This window comes from Gordionus sp. m RMFG-2023, chromosome 3 (assembly GCF_954871325.1).
Source record: "Gordionus sp. m RMFG-2023 chromosome 3, tfGorSpeb1-WG-v2, whole genome shotgun sequence".
In the NCBI taxonomy this organism is placed as follows: domain Eukaryota; kingdom Metazoa; phylum Nematomorpha; class Gordioida; order Chordodea; family Parachordodidae; genus Gordionus; species Gordionus sp. m RMFG-2023.
The window spans coordinates 21,711,892-21,730,716 of NC_088777.1; positions in this window are offsets into that span (position 1 = coordinate 21,711,892).

Genomic DNA, 18,825 nt, shown 5'->3' on the forward strand with positions numbered 1-18,825 from the left:
CATTACCGTTTTCCAGCTATTGACCGTTAAAGATATGGCGCTAAAAATAAAAAACACTCAACATTTATTTTTTTAAAAATTTTTTTAACGTACAACGGTAATGATGCCTCAAATTAAGCTTTATCTTCATTATTTATTTCGGAAATCAAATTTTAAACCTTATATTATAGCGTGAAGTTAGCCCCCCCCCGATATTCAAAATTTGAGATTTTTCAAATTTTTAAAACGGGATTGATTTGTACCCGATTTGTACCGTTTCAAACTCGATTTGTACTATTATCGTTTTCCAGCTATTGACCGTTAAAGATATGGCGCCAAGGTTTAAAATTTGATTTCCGAAATAAATAATAAAGATAAAGCATAATTTGAGGCATCATTAGGAAGATAAAAAAATTCTCTACCGTTGTACGTTAAAAAATTTATAAAAAATAAATGTTGAGTGTTTTTTATTTTTGGCGCCATATCTTTAACGGTCAATAGCTGGAAAAGGGTAATAGTACAAATCGAGTTTGAAACGGTACAAATCGGTACAAATCGGGTACAAATCAATCCCGTTTTAAAAATTTGAAAAATGTCAAATTTGAATTTTTTTTTGGGGGGGGGGGGGGGGGGAGGGCTAACTTCACGTTATAATATAAGGTTTAAAATTTAATTTCCGAAATAAATAATAAAGATAAAGCTTAATTTGAGGCACCATTAGGAAGAGAAAAAAATTCTCTACCGTTGTGCGTTAAAAATTTTTTTAAAAAAATAAATGTTGAGTGTTTTTTATTTTTGGCGCCATATCTTTAACGGTCAATAGCTGGAAAACGGTAATGTTACAAATCGAGTTTGAAACGGTAAAAATCGGTACAAATCGGGTACAAATCAATCCCGTTTTATAAATTTGAAAAATCTCAAATTTTGAATATTGGAGGGGGGGGGCTAACTTCACGCTATAATATAAGGTTTAAAATTTGATTTCCTAAATAAATAATGAAGATAAAGCTTAATTTGAGGCATCATTAGGAAGAGAAAAAAATCCTCTACCGTTGTGTGTTAAAAATTTTTTTAAAAAAATAAATGTTGAGTGTTTTTTATTTTTGGCGCCATATCTTTAACGGTCAATAGCTGGTAAACGGTAATGGTACAAATCGAGTTTGAAACGGTACAAATCGGGTACAAATCAATCCCGTTTTAAAAATTTGAAAAATCTCAAATTTTGAATATTGGGGGGGGGGCTAACTTTACGCTATAATATAAAGTTTAAAATTTGATTTCCGAAATAAATAATGAAAATAAAGCTTAATTTGAGGCATCATTAGGAAGAGAAAAATATTCTCTACCGTTGTACGTTAAAAAATTTTTTAAAAAAATAAATGAGTGATTTATATTTTTGGCAACATATCTTTAACGGTCAATAGCTGGAAAACGGTAATGGTACAAATCGAGTTTGAAACGGTACAAATCGATACAAATCGGGTACAAATCAATCCCGTTTTAAAAATTTGAAAAATCTCACATTTTGAATATTGGGGAGGGGGGGGGCTAACTTCACGCTATAATATAAGGTTTAAAATTTGATTTCCGAAATAAATAATGAAGATAAAGCTTAATTTGAGGCATCATTAGGAAGAGAAAAAAATTCTCTACCGTTGTACGTTAAAAAAAATTTTAAAAAAATAAATGTTGAGTGTTTTTTATTTTTGGCGCCATATTTTCAACGGTCAATAGCTGGAAAACGGTGATGGTACAAATCGAACTGAAAACGGTACAAATCATTCTCTATCGACCTATTCACTTTTTATTTTTAAGTTCAAAAGTTGGGGGGCTGTCGTGAAGTTGACCCCCCATTTTGTTCTTTGAATATCTCAAAAACGGTGATGGTACAAATCGAACTGAAAACGGTACAAATCGGGTACTAATCACACCAACTGATAAACCATTGAAAATCAAAAATTGCGGGGCCAACTTCACGGACCTTATAAAATTCATTGTTTTTTTGATAATTTTTTTTTTACCAAGGCGGGGGGGGGGGAAAGGGGGGGGGGTATTTTTATTTTAATTTAAGAAAAGATATTAATTTTTAGAATATAATGATGGAATAAAAAGATTAATTTTAAGAATAGTATTGTAATTGTAAAATTTTAAATCATAATTTAAATCAGAGACCTGTAGAGGTACCATTTGCAAGGTCCTTCCAGGATTTTTTTAAAAAAAATTGGATTTGGGCTGGGTGGGGCCAAATATTTTTTAAGAAAATTCGAACCGGGTCGGGTGGGCCTTAGAAACTTTTTTTATATAAATTTAACAATTTTATGATTAATTTTTTATGTAAAATATAAATATTTTATTTTATTTATAGAAACTAGATACCATATAATAAATATTGTTTGATTAGAGAAATTATATAAATCAATTTGTGTATTTAAATTAATTCGAGCCGGGCCGGTAATTTTTTTTAAAAAAATTTCGTTCCGTCCGGGGTAAACTTTTTTAAAAATATTTCGGGCAGAGCCGGGCCTGAAAAATTAGGCCCGATGCAGATCACTAATTCAAAGCTATTATTTGAATATTTTGTTATACAGTATTATAACCTTCTTATAGCAATTATATTGAAGTCAATATAATTGCAAAATATTAGAAGTTAAATTACATAATTATAAAATAGTATAGGGGAGACTAGGGTTAGGTAAACCCCGGGGCTTGGAAAACCATTTAATCTCATTTTAAAATTAGATACACAATAAGGTTAAAATTTTATCCTAATATAGTTTTCATTAATAAATGATTAATAAAAATTAAAATTCTGTCATGTAAAAATCTTTTGAAATTCTAAATAAAATTTTTAGAATTGACGTATATGATTTAGCAAACCTCGCTAGCTCTAAATTGACAAATCATGATTGAAATAATATCTCGATTTCATAAATACTCATAAAACTTATTCAAATTATAGAAAAGTTTATAAACTTTTCAATAAAATTTAAAATATATAAATTATTATATATTTGTTAATAATAACGGGCGTAGACTAAAGTCAGCTCGTTTCAGCAAAAAATTCGAAAAATAAATATTATGACAATTGTCATTTTTCTATGGTACATCTTCACTGAAATTTTATTTTAACATCTTTACAATACATATTTTTACCTATTTGTTTTAAAAGAATTCAAAAAGGTTAAAAAATAACGATTATGACAATTGTCACTCTCTTTAGTATCTTCAGTGAAATTTTATTTTAACATTTTTACAATGTATATTTTTACCTATTTATATAAAAAAATTCAAAAAAGTTAAAAAATAACGATTATGACAGTCACTTTTCTTTGGTACATCTTCACTGAAATTTTATTTTAACATCTTTACATAATATATTCTTACCTATTTATATTTACTTTAAAAAAATTCAAAAAAGTTAAATAATAACGATTATGACAATTGTCACTTTTCTATGGTACATCTTCACTGAAATTTTATTTTAACATCTTTACAATATAATATTACCAATTTACTTTAAAAAAATTCAAAAAAGTTCAAAAATAACGATTATGACAATTGTGACTTTTCTGTGGTATTTTCACTAATGTTTTAACTTAACAAGTTTACAATATATATTTTTACCTATTTGCTTTGAAAAAATTCAAAAAAGTTAAAAAATAACGATTATGCCAATTGTCACCTTTCTATGGTACATCTTCGCTGAAACTTTATTTTAACATCTTTACAATATATATTTTTACCAATTTATATAAAAAAATTCAAAAAAGTTAAAAAATAACGATTATGACAGTCACTTTTCTATGGTATATCTTCACGGAAATTTTATTTTAACATCTTTACAATATATATTCTTACCTATTTACTTTAAAGAAATTGAAAAAAGTTCAAAAATAACGATTATGACAATTGTGACTTTTCTATGGTAAATCTTCACTGAAATTTTGTTTTAATATCTTTACAATTTATATTTTTACCTATTTGCTTTGAAAGAATTCAAAAAAGTTAAAAAATAACGATTATGACAATTGTCACTTTTCTATGGTTCATCTTCACTGAAATTTTATTTTAACATCTTTACAATATATAATTTTTACCTATACTTTAAAAAAATTAAAAAAGTTAAAAAATAAGATTATGACAATTGTCAATTTTTTATGGTACATCTTCACTGAAATTTTATTTTAACATCTTTACACTATATATTTTTACCTATTTACTTAAAAAAATTTAAAGTTAAAAAAAAACGATTATGACAATTGTCACTTTTCTATGGTACATCTTCACTGAAATTTTATTTTAACATCTATACAATATATATTTTTACCTATTTACTTTAAAAAAATTCAAAAAAGTTAAAAAATAACGATTATGACAATTGTCACTTTTCTATGGTAAATCTTCACATAAATTTTAACTTAATATGTTTACAATATATATTTTTACCTATATGCTGACAAAATAGATCAACTTAGTCGACTAAATTAGTCATTTTAGTCGACTAAATTAGTTGTTTTAGTCGACTATATTAGTCGTTTTAGTCGACTATATTAGTCGTTTTAGTCAACTAAATTAGTCGTTTTAGTCGACTAATAGACTAATTTAGTCACTAAAGTTTTTAGTCGATTTCCATGACTACGACTATTAGTCGTAGTCGAAAGAACTCGACTAATTAACAACACTACCCACCGTAGTAGGGGCCACTCCCTGGTAGGGTTCACACTCTTTCCCAAATAAATTCCAGAAAAAATAACATTTTGAAAAAAGTATTAGATATATATTTTTGAAATTTAAAACTACTATAAAATTAATAGAGCTGAACAGAATGAGATATTTTTTATTAAAAATGATAAAGTATTTTTAATTTTAATAAGGTTTGCATTTTAGGGCTCGACAAGACCCAGGTCTCCCCTAATGAATGAAAAGCGATAAGGTTAAGAAGACACTTTTATTTTTATAAATTTATATAAAATCTTTACATGAATATATATTTATAAAATAATTTTAAAAAAATTATCAACAATTATGCAATGCAATATGGCATTTTGTTGAACATTTAAGATTGTTCTTGAAATATTCGCTATTCATGCAACCCATTTTGCAATTTCATAGCGAAGTTTTTCCATAGTTTGTGACGTATGGTGAAGCTCCTTAATATTTTTAGCAGTTGAAATAAAAAGTTAATATATTTAATGTACATGAATTAATTTTAGGAGTATATATGGTTACTATTTAAATTACCTATGATTGATATATCTTTGTTGGGAACTTCAAAATCATTTAATTTTATAGTTTTATATAAACTAGGAGCAATATAAAGGTTGAAATTCTTCCAGCACACGTTCCTACCCACATTTTATTTTGTTCAATTTTAATACTTTTCCTTCTAAATTTTTAGGACAAATATTAGTTCTATCTGTCCTATGGATAGGTAATAATACGTGATCACCTAATATAAAGTTATTTTGACCTATTATTTGAGAAAAAATTATGTTTTGACGCCCACGATCATTTAAAAAGGAAATAAAAGAAGGGGTTTTTTAAAATATTATAAATACTATTCCCAATATTATTGGTAGCAAATGAAACATATTTTTCAGAGTTGTTAAAAGATACTTTTTAAATGAATCTAGATACAGATACATAGTCTCAAAAGTTATCTAGATACAGCGTCTAAAAAGTTATCAAGATACAGAAACAATTTTTAAATGTATCTGTATACAGATACATTTTTTATTATGCTCTTATAGGTTTGCATAAACCTAAATTAATATTATATTGTGAAAATTCATGAAATGAGCTAAAAAATTTATTGACGCGATATAACATTTATCAGAATATAACTAAAATAATGATTTTAATATAATATATGAAAATATATGATTAAATCATTATAAATAATTATTAGATTTCAATAATAAAATATTTTCAAAATTTTGATCATTTAGGCATCCTCGTTTATCTGTAAAGACATTTTTAGCAACACTAAATAGTCTTTCCACAGGGGCGCTTGAAGGAATTGTAGTGTTATATTTAATAAATAACAATTTTATATCAGGGTATTCTTTAAAAATGCTAAAATCTCTACATTCATTTTTGAAAAAATTATTTAAAATTTGTTGATTATCAAAATTTAAATCATTATTAGAAATTATATCTGCTGTAGGGTACTGAAAAAAATCTGAAATTAAATTATTTGTTTTTTTTGGCAGGTTATTTGCTTGCAGTCAGTTGATGACTTTGATAATTCACCAGCTAATTTTTGTATCAATTGTTTTCTTTTATTAAGATTTTCTTCCATTTGCAACCATGTCCAATCAAGTTTAAAAAAAGGGTGGAGCATGGTTGCTATAATATTATCATCTTCAAATAAGGTCACAATAAACCTAGAATTATTAAATATTTTTAATTTATTATATTAATTTACCTATCCTCAATCCCTTTAAGTAAGGCATCTAAGAGTGGTAAACAGAATCTCAGGTTCATTTCTTTAAAATTCTTTAATTTGATAATAAGTTATGAAATAGTTGCACAGTAATAAGCTGTGTACATATACTTATCTCCCTGCAAAATATCAAGGGAATTAGCTATTGGCTTCATTAGCTAATTTAAAATAATGCTATATATATAAATATTATTTATAACTTACTAAACAATATTCATGAATAAAATCACATTCATTAGGTAAAAACCTAGGTAGTTTTATTCCATCACATATCTTGTCCACTTTGTCAGATTTATCTTTTATAATTTCTGACATTAATTGTAAGGCATTATAGGTGGAGTTCCATCTAGTTATATTAGGACATATAAAATAACGACCAATATATTCCTTAATAATCTCAGATGAAAGAGGAGACTTATTTTGCCTATTCCATATATTTTGGCATTTATGTAGTGTTGTGCTATATATCTAATGAAGAAAATATTACTTATTTAATTAAAATTAGTTTTACCCTCTGATATTGTTTACACTGCATGGCTCTATTGGCATCCACAGTGGCTATAAGATTCAATGTGTGACTGGCACAACATTGGTGATGAGGTAAACTAAATGATTCTGATAATTCAGAATCCTGTGCAGTATTATAAAGATTTGATATAGAAATTGGCACAACTGCTTCATCTTCCAGATCATCAATTGATTCACTTGTATTATTTTCAATTGGCTTGAAAACTCTTTAATAAATTAAGTAATCAATCATATATTATGTTTATATTTATTTATAATAAAATAAACCTAAAACATTTTATAAAATTTTTGGCATTATCTGTAATGGTCTTTGAAATTTTATTTTGAATGCAATAATCCTTAGCTATATCTTGTAAATTCTTTGCTATTTTATCTTATGTATGACTACCAGTCATTCTTTTACAAGCCAACGCTATATTTTTTCTTTCCAAACTTATTGGATTTATATAATGAGCGGTTACTCCTATGTATGAACTAAAAATTAAAATTTCATAAAATTGCTGAAATAATTTATTCTTAATTAATTATTATACAAATTGAAATGCTAGCTATACCGGCGATAGGCATTCCAACAATCTGCTGTTGTGCATATTAATGATGGTTCTATAAGACTTTTAATTATTTCTTTCTTTTCATTTTCCTATCTTTGGGAAATTCTACCAATATTTTCCTTCCCCTTTTTTATTTTTGTTAACAAGGTTGGATGTTTTCTCTTAAAATTTAAATTAGAATTTCAAATATATAATATCTATACCCTTATGTGCTTCAAGATATTGCACGTTGAAGTCATACTGACGGATATTTTTGTATTTTTAGGTAGACACGGCAAACATTTTACCATCAGAGAATTGTTTTCTTTGTTTTGAGATATTATTTTAAAATATGCTCTATAAATTGGCCATGGTAAAGCAATAGAACTTGTTGTTGCTTCCTCTTCTTCATCGATATAGATCTAAATAAATATATAAACTTAAAAATTTAGTTATAAAATAAAATTTACCATTTCCATATTGTAATATTAAAATTTGTATGGTTTATTGATAAACTCGGACATAATATTTAAATTAATGAATATTTATATATATTTTTTATATATAAGTTTTAATATTTTATGTATATATAATTCTTTATTATAGTATTAATAAATATTAATATATAATATATATATATTTATTTATTTCATAAACTCATATGAAATAAAATAAATTTTACAGTCAAATATTTTTATTTATAATAAAAAAAGGGGTATATAAAATGTATCTTAAAAAGTATCTAAAAACAGATACAGATACCTCTAAAATAATATCTAGATACAGATACAGATACCTTTCTAAAAAATCTATCTAGATACAGATACTACATTTTTATATCTAGATACTTTAACAACTCTGATATTTTTAGATGATTCTGATGGAGCATCAACATCTACCGATGAAAGCTGTGTGAATTTAAAAGATTCATTCCATAAAACAAATGGGAACAGAGGGCACAAGGGAAATCCCATATTTGGGATGCAACTTGCGTATCATTCTTTTTCATCAATTAATACAAACCCTCTTACTTGTGGGGAAAATAAAAAAATTAATAAATATTCAAAATTAAATAACTTTATATTTCGCCAATAGTCATTTCAACTAACGGCAATTTTTCACAGTCTACATATATTTTTTATAAAACTTTATCACGAAAATTTTTTAGCATAACAAACGAAAATCGCGAATCCTTATTTCTTAAACAAAAACTTCAATTGGAAATTTTTAAACACAATTATACTTGTTTTTTAGGTATATTTTCATTATTAAATTAAGCTTTTTAGAGCCTTCGAAACTATTAATATATATTTTTATTTAGTAATTTTATATATTTTTCTATAGTTGTTTTAATATTTTATGATGTTTTTTAAAAATTATACCAATATCAATATTATCAAAATAAAATTTAAAAAAATAAAACAAATAACAATCGTAATATTTTGAAGTTTAGGAAGCAGGAAAATTTATTTCCTTTTTTGAGAAAATTAGAGAGTAAAATTTTGTCAACCCTGGCAAATTCGGCTTCTAGTGAAAGGTTATTTTCTATGGCCAATCGCCTATTAGAGGAAAGGCGTACACAATTAAAATTTTAAAAATAGACATTTTTCTTTTTCTAAGTAAAAATTTGGATTTATATGTATTTATTTTTTGTTATTATGGATTATGGAATTAAAGAAATAAATTCAAAAAAGTGTAAAAAATTATAGCATTAAAGTTTTGAAAAATTTAAAAACACCGTGAATTTTCGGGCGTGAATCAAAATATTGCCTTTAGTGAGCGGGCGGGTCGGGTCGGGTCGAAAATTATTTAGTGGTAAGCGTGAATGGGCGTGAATGTTTTTATTGCCACCGTGAGCGGGCGGGCCGTGAATAAAGAATTAGGCACGCACCTATATTCGCTTTCTTTTCTTCTAATTTGTCTAAATTATTAATTTAAAAATAATATTTATTTTTTTACATTTAATTTATATTAAAACCATATTTTCGAGTATTTAATGATTTAAAGCATAAAAGTAATACATATCAAATATCTCTAAAAAATAAAATTTCTGGTGCCGGTGGCAAAAAAATATAATTTAATTGGTTTTTAAAAAAAAGCTAGGTTTTTTAAATTACGGCCTGGATACGGGTTAAAAAAATTATATTTGTTATAAATATCTGAACCATAACCGTAACCGAACCGATGTAATTATTTTTTGAAGGAGAAAGAACCTTTATAAAAACAGTTAAACCGGATCAGTTTTTATATTTTAGAAAGGAAATAATTTGAATATCCAGAATTATATAAACGTGCTCTTATAGTAATGGCTATTCCCGCAACACAAGTTTCTGTGGAAAGGGCTGTTTAGGTGCTAAAATTTATTTTATCGTTAAAACGAACAAAAAGGAATCCATTTACACTTGAAAATATATTACTTATAAGTTCAAATAATATATTTAAAAATGAGTTATTTTGAATCTTATATATTTTTTTTATATATAATTCATAGATGCTTATAAGAAAAATAAATTAGAAGATGGTGTTGCTTCAATAAAAAAATTCAACCTTTATAAACCTTTATAATTAGCTGAAGCGAACCGAACCTTTATAGTAACCAAAACGTAACCATTATAATTTTTTACATACTGAACCGTAACCAAACTAAACCGTTATAAATAATGGTTCGGGTCCCTGCTTAATTGTTCAACGAAATGCCATATTGCATTGAATAATTGTTGCAATAATTCGGATTTTTTAATATATTTTTTAATATTTTTTAAAACAAAAAAGTTGTAACCTCATCCCTTTTCATTCATTATATGCCTTAAATTTATACTATTTACTTTTTTTTTAATTCTCTTTAAATCCCTTATTTTGGCTTTTTAATTATATGGTGCCAGCCTCAAAAAAGAGAAGAAAAAGTAATTATATTATATTATTATATTTTTTCATGGGGATTCGGAATTTTTTTTTCATGAGGATTCGAAATATTTTTTAAATATTTATAAAAAAAATATTTAAAAAAAAAGATCCCGAGTAAAACGTGGGGATTCAAGATCTTGAATCCCCACGTTGGGATTCCGAATCCCACATGATTCCATATCCCAATACGACATATATATCAAATATTAAAACTTATATATAAAAATATATATATATGTATATATCCATTAAATATTATGTGTGAGTTTATCAACAAACCAGACAAATTGATATTACAATGCAACTCAAGGAATCTGCCATTTTTATTTTCGATGGAATTGATTAATTTTATTTTATTATACTAATTTTAAAAATTTATTTTAGATTAATATTAATAGTGATGAAGAGAAAGAGGAAGAAGTAATAATCAATGAAGCATCAACAAGTTCAGACATTGTTTTATGGCCAATTTATAGAGCATATTTTAAAATAATATCTCAAAATTAAGAAAACAGATCTCTTATAGTAAAATGTTTGTTATTTCTATATCTACAAAAGAATACGAAAATTTCAGTTATCATTACTGTTGTAGCTGTTGAAAAGAAGAAGAAATAAATTTAATATAATACATCAAATGTCAGTTATTTTCTGACAGGGGAATTAGTTTTTCCTTGTGGATGGAGGGAAAACGAAATCATCACATGGGTTGTTTTTAAAAAGTTTCTTTGTTTGCTATTGGAATGAAGATATTGGATGAAGACGGGAATGATTGGGGAAGATTTAATATGTTTATATGTTATATATACATGAATAAAGTGGAATTGTAGTTATGTTTATTATATTTATTATATTTATTATATTTATTATATTTATTATATTTATTTAATATTATTAAAGGGATTATTTTGGATTGAGAAGTTATATTTTTGTGAGGGAAGGGTTGAGAGTAAAGGGCATATTTTTTTTTTTAATACTAGTGGCATTATCGTCTTCTGTACATAATTATTCTTAAAAATAAGTTCAATTATAGTTATATATGCATCAATATTTCCTATATATTTAGGAAAACTCACATTTATATAATACAGTATCATTTAGAAACAGTGGGTGTTTTTTTAGTGTTGTTAAAGTAACTAGTTACATTTTTTCTAAAATAACTGCAACTAGTGACTAGTTATATTTGAAATGTAACTGCGAAAAGTAACTAGTTACTTTTAAAAATATGAAAATATGTATGTATAAATCTAAATAATATATTCAAATAATTTTAATTTTAATATGTTTTTTTATAATACTATTTATTCAAAAGAATATTTAGATTATAATTAACAAACTATATCTATATTCTATATAAAATATATAATTAAAAGAAAAAAATTTAATAAATAATATATTTGGGTTTGGTCGGAGGGATGATCCATGTACAGATATACAGTTGGATGGACAAATTTCGATTGATATTCTTTGTCGTAAGTAGAAACCTTCTTTTGAATCACTTGTGATTAAACGTAACCTATGTCCTATTGTTTTGAATAATTTTAGGGCTTGGGGTACAAATCATCCACTTGTGTCTGAGACTACCGGAACAAACAAAAGATTATTAAGGTGGCTATTCTTATTTGTTTTTGTTTTTTAGCTTTCGTGATGGAGTTGACAGAAAAATATCTGGCAAAACAATGTACACGTGATAATCCCAAGCGAGGGATATATTTTGGTTCCAAGGGACTAGCGTCATTCCATCAGATTTGGTTTAATTATCAGGGCTGAGGCCAGAGGGTTCCAGTGTAGAATAAATATTTGTGGACTTTAAGATTCTATTGAAGATCGAATTGATGGCATAATGCCTGGGTAATCTGCTTTTAGAAAAACGACAGAGGGGGTGGTGTCCAAGGCTATCGATATGAGTTTCACAAGTTACCATGATGTTGGCGTTATGATTTTACAGCATAAACAAAGACCTATGGCTATTCTAGGTACTTCATTGATAGTAACAAGCTAAATAAGAACTAGGTATAGTTTCTAGCCATCCGTAACCAAGATAATATATGGTTGAAACTGCAATTATGATCCGGAAAAAGAGTCGTATTGATGGCATGTAGGGCTGGGAACCAATAGTAAAAACCCAATATTAACAAAATATTGTATTGGTATTGGTATTGGGTCTAAAATATTGGTATTGGTTTAAACAATATTTTCTATTTCTTGTATTGGTATTGCTATTGGTATTGGTTTATATTGGTAACTATTGGTTTATATTGGTATTGGTTTAAATTCAAATTACTAATTAAAAGAATAGAAATAGTAATTATAAAACCCTTTAATTTCTAATTTTAAATAAACATGTGAAAAAAAATCATGATACCATAAAATCAGGGCTAAGAACCAACTCTCAAAATTTTACTTCTTTTTTTAAACTAGGAATTTATTAGGTGATATGAATATAAATTTTTTTTATTTAATCATGTATTTTTTGTATAAACAATAATAAACGTATTGATTTTGAACCATTTTATTTATCACAAAGAATATAGCAAAATAAGTAAACTAAAAATGTAACATAACTGTCTATTTATACAAAATATAATGCAAAAGAATGATATAATTTTAATATAAGAGGAAATAATTTTATGTATTTAAGAAGAATCTTGCATGCGCATCCAACTTTTTAGGCACAGGCAAGCTTGTATAGTATGCTCATCTAGTGAACAACGTTAGTCTGTTATAACATACTGTCCTTCTGAAAAAGCCCTTTCAGAGCTAGATGAGGTGGCAGGAATTGCTAGATAATCTCTGGCAATTTTTGATAATACTGGATATCTATTTTTATTTAGTTTCCACCAATCTAATGGATTTGTATCATTGGAAATTGTGAGTTCATCTACGTATTTACTAAGTTGTTATTATTATGAGGTTTCACCTGATAAATTTTGTCATAAAAGGACAATTTTTTGTTATTTTGTGCTTCATTTGTAAGTTCCGCTGAATTGTTATTATTTATTTTATAAATATTGTATTCATTAGTAAGATATCCAATAAGAGTTTCCATATTATTATGCTTTAATAAATGACTTGATAGTTTAAATCTTGGGTCAATCATTGTTGAAATAATAAAGAGGTTTTTATTAAAATTATAGTATTTATTAAGTTTTGTTAAGGCAGCTAAAGAAGCTGTCTTTAAAATAGCATTAGGTTTATTATTATAACTCTCCACATGCTCAAAAATACTGGAATATAAAGGAATAATTGTTGAAATTGTTGGAGTATTAGCACATGAGGCCATCTCTGTAGCAAAATTAAATGGTTCCAGAAATTCTCGGTATATTTCTATATTATTCCAGTCCAGGTTAAGGCACTAATATAATTTTCTTGATTGGTATTTTGTAAATGATTGGTATATGTTGTCAAATAAGGTTTGAGCAATATTGCTCTTTCAAGCATTTGGTATGTTGAATTCCAACTTGTGGGTATATCCAAAATTGGGTGAGGAAATTTTAAGTGTGGATTTTTTTAAAGATATATTTTTTCGAGTTTATTAAATTTAGATATAGAAAGTTTAAAAAATTTCTTATTTTTTTTAAAGTTGTATTTAAGGGTTCCAATGCAGCCATGACAGCCAAATGTATAATATGGCAAAAGCATTTGCACACATTATCAAAATTATCTTTTTGTTTTAAAATTTTTAGAAATGCTAAATTATTACTTGCATTGTCTAATTTAATGCAAAAAAAATCAATTTCAAATTTTACTTTTAATACAGAATTAAAAATATTAATAGAATTATGTGCTGATTTAAAAGGAATAAAATCTAATAAATGATTATTTAATTTAAAACCATTATTAATATAATGAATTTTATGCCCATAAAGGGTATTTTATTTGGAGAGGACCAAATGTTTATTGTTTTAGATGTAATGTTAGAAAGTACAGATTTTAAATTGATAAAAGAACTATGATAATGTTTCATAATTTCTATTTTTAGTGTTTTTCTAGAAACTAATGTTAGTGAAGGGTTACAATATGCTATTAAATTTTTAAAAGTGATATCCTCAACTATTGAAAAGGCTAAATTATTTTGAATGAAAAAGTTTATAAATCAATTATTTAAATTAGCATATATTTATATTATTAAGTAAAAATGATTTCAATGTCTTAATTTTTTTTACTGCCAATATATATTTGCTCACATTTCTTATATAATGTTGGGTGGATGGATTTAAGATGTGCTCATAATCCTGAAGTTCTAAAATTGGGAAGTGATATTTTTTTTTTACATTTATTACAAATTGCCTTTTTTTTTATTATCACAAGTACTATAAAATTCCCAGATTTTTGCTGAATTTCGTCTTTTATTAGATATTGATAATTCTTCTTGTTCATTATCGCTATTATTATTAATACCAACAGCATCTATATTTATTAACTCTATTTGGTCTTCATTTATTATAATATCCTAAAAAATAGATAAATTGATAGATATCATGTAAAAAATTTACTTCCATAATAAAAAATAAACTATAATTATAAATAACAGAAATATTGATATCACAGTAGTATATGGAAGAAATAACAGATGTAATCAGTTTTTGCAATGAAAGTAAAAAAAATACCACGATATAATTATCCACGATAAACCCAAATAATTATGTTATTTTTAATATTGGTATTGGTATTGGTTAAAATTGTATTTAAACAATATATCAAAACCAATATATTTAGGTAATTGGTATTGGTTGTAAAAGCAATACCAATATTTAATATATATTGGTTTATATTGGTATTGGTATTGGTATTGTAAACCAATATTATATTGGTATTGGTCTCACCCCTAATGGCATGTATACTCGGGGTTGGGTTTAGGTGGAGAAAAAGCGATAAAGATTTTCTTTGAACAGCTTTGAGGTGTAAGTATTCGACGCAATGCTGAATAAATAGTAATTTCCAGCTCTTTGTCTTATAGAATGAGGTTATGAGCGGCTTGGAGCATTTTTGCTCCAGAGATCTAATGCTGCCGTATGATATGTATCGATAGTATCCGTCTCCAAGTGTGTATCAAAATTTAGCAACTGAGGATAAAAATCCTGAAATGTTTAAAGATATGGGGAATGGATACTTATAACAACTCGCTTTGATGGAAGGGCAGCTTGCATTCAGGAGAGTAATGAGAATTTGATATTTAAAATAGATTTGAGAATATTTTTTAAATGAACTTCAAGGTATAATAATATTTCAGGGTACATGAAAATTGTTGATGAATGAAAGGCATGTAAAATTATAGAAATGAATAAATAAAAATTAAGTAAATAAAAAGCTTGATAAGCAGGTAAATGTTTTTTGAATTTGGCAAGATATTCATCCCTGAAATGAATTATAGCACTTTCACTTCCAATGGGTGAACCTAGGGGGGGGGGAAGGGGGGGGGGGGGTAAAGCTAGTTTTGTTTACTAAAATAAAATTTTAACGTGGGCAGTCCGATTCAAGGGTGTGATAAATTAATTTTAAATTAAATTTACTAATTTAAAATTTTGTTTAAATGTCTGATTGTTCGAAATGCAACAATAATATAATTTCCCGTCCAAATAGATTTTCTTTTCTTAAATTGTTAAATTGCTGGGTTTCATATTTTTATAACTGTTGCAAATGTTGAATTAAAGAGAAAAATAAAAATGTTTATTTATTTTCAAGAGATGTCAATCAGATTATTATTTTTTAAATAATATGTTTTTATTGTAAAAGTAATAATTGATTCAGTTGGTGATTTTGAGATTTGATTAAAGGAGTTGTATATTTATGAATTGGATTTTAAATTATTTGATATCTATTTTTATGATTATACTATTGGAATTTATTAGATGAAAAATAAAGTGAAGTTATTGAAATTAAATTATTTGTAGGGAAATTTGAGAAATATAAAAATGGTACCTAACGACCAGGATTCGTGAACACTTATTAGGGAAAAAATAAGTTAGAGAAAAATATAAAAATTGAAATATTTAGAGAAAAAAAAATAAAACAAGAGTGTTTTATAAAAATAAATTTCAGATGTTATTAATCAAGAAAAAAATTTTCTCGGGTTCCTCAGAATAATAGTGGATTCCGGATGTATAAAGGTAAGAAATTATTTTTTTGTATTATAAATTACACAACGCAATAGCAAGATTTTTTGGATTAAAATTAGAAATATATAAGATAAAATTTTAAATTTTGGGTAATTAATGAAAAATGGCTTTTTATTTTAATGATAATTATAATAAACATAATATTAATTAAATGTCAAATTTTAAGAGTAATTTTAATAAAATTTTTAATTCAAACTTTAATAAAGTGGATGTGACCAATAATGTCATTACTGCATTAATTTTTTTTGTGTTTTATGTAATCTTAATTATAATGAAACAAGTAATAAGGAAAATAAAAAGAAGATCTCTTAAAAATAGAGAAAATGATATAAAAAATACAAATACTGAAAATTTAATTCCTAAAGTTTTGGAAAAATAGTTTACATTTAATTTTGTTAGAATTAAAAAATTTAAATAGTAAAAAAAATGTTGAAGAAAAATATGAGAAAATATTAGATACAGGTGAAGTATTTAATTTTCCTCAAAATATTGACATATCGGAGGATATAAATTATAAATTAAATTCAATTGTAATTGAATTTAAAAAGCAAATTTCTGAGGTTTTAATCGAGAAACCAGTAGAAATTTTGAAAAATAATAAAACAAATAATATTTTGAGACAAAGTACCGAAGAATCTCTAATTTTATGTGAAATTAGAGAAATGAGAGAAAATATGAAAAATTTGTCCAGAGAAGTTTCCAACTTAAAAATCAAAAGTAATAATGTGATTGAAAGTTGTGAACTTTGTGGAAGAGGACATATCGGTAAAAATTGTTATGCAAGAGACATAAAAACTAATGAGAATGTGACTGCAAAACCAAGTGAAAAAAATGACATAGTGTGTCATCGATGTGGTTTTGTAGGACATATAAAAAGAAATTGCATAGTGAAAGAAGCCAATTTCAAAAGTGGATTTCCGCAACGAACATCGGTAGTGATAAATCCAGTGGTTCGAAGTATACAAAATCCTCAGATTATAAATGTGGATGAAATTAAAACTTATAATACAGACCATGATAAAATGTGTTTCAAATGTGAAGAAATGGGATACATTGCCATACATTGTATCCAAAGTGTGAGTGGGACACAGTGAATATATGATTTGAAAGAGAGTCATATAAAAATAGAAATTAATCAGTGTTGGTGTTTTCGTGTCAATATAAAATTGAGTAAAGCATAATTAAAAGTGTTAATATATTGTAATAAAAGTTTTAATAAAAATAACATCTGGGAAGAAAAGTATTATTTATCTTAATCAATAGAGAAGAATATTTTAATTTAAGAATTAAATTGTTATCAATAAAATAAAAACATTGACTTTATTAAATTCATGTGAATAATACCATGTGGTATGGTATTTGGAAAGTTCAATGAAATACAAACTTTTGTGTAAATTAATTTTTAAAAAAAAAATTTATTTTTTTTTAATTTAAAGAGACATTGTTGTGAAACAATGTAAAATTAAAAATTTTTTTAATATTATGTGGTAAAGAAAAAAACTCTTAAATAAAAGTCGGTGGACAATAAAAGATTTTAAAATTTGACTTAGTGAAGAATTATGTAAAATAAAAGAGTTTTAAAAAAAGATGGAATGTGATGTGATGATATATTGCTTATAGTTTTAATCGTTATAATAATAAATTAAAATTTTTTTTATCTATCGGCATATCTTCATATTTTTTTTATGTAGCTTTGTATTTTTGCTATATGACATGTCTTAATATTTTTTTTTGTGGTTCATATTATTTTCTTAATGGATATAACGAAAATCAATTTATGTAGTTTTAGTGATAATTATAAATAATTTTTTTTTCCCTATTCGTATTCTTTTATTTTGTTTGTGGTCAATTATTTGTTTTATAATTGAACATTAAGAAAAAGAAAATAATTGTAAAGGATTATTGAATCCAAATTTATATGTATTATAAAACAAACAAAATATATTAATTATTATAATCCGCATGTCGAAAGAAGACAATTCAAGAATTAAAAGTCGATGATGTTCAAAGATAAGATTCGATAAATGACGAGGAAATAATCAATGTCCTTAAAGAACGATAATTATATGGTATCTGGGCTTTTGAAGGGTGGGCGTGTTGCAAATGTTGAATTAAACAGAAAAATAAAAATGTTTATTTATTTTCAAGAGATGTCAATCAGATTATTATTTTTTAAATAATATGTTTTTATTGTAAAGGTAATAAATGATTTAGTTGGTGATTTTGAGATTATACCTACAAAAATACGAATCGAATCGAATAATTCCATTATTCATTCGTATTCGTTTAAATCGAATAATTTATTATTCGTATTCGTATGAAT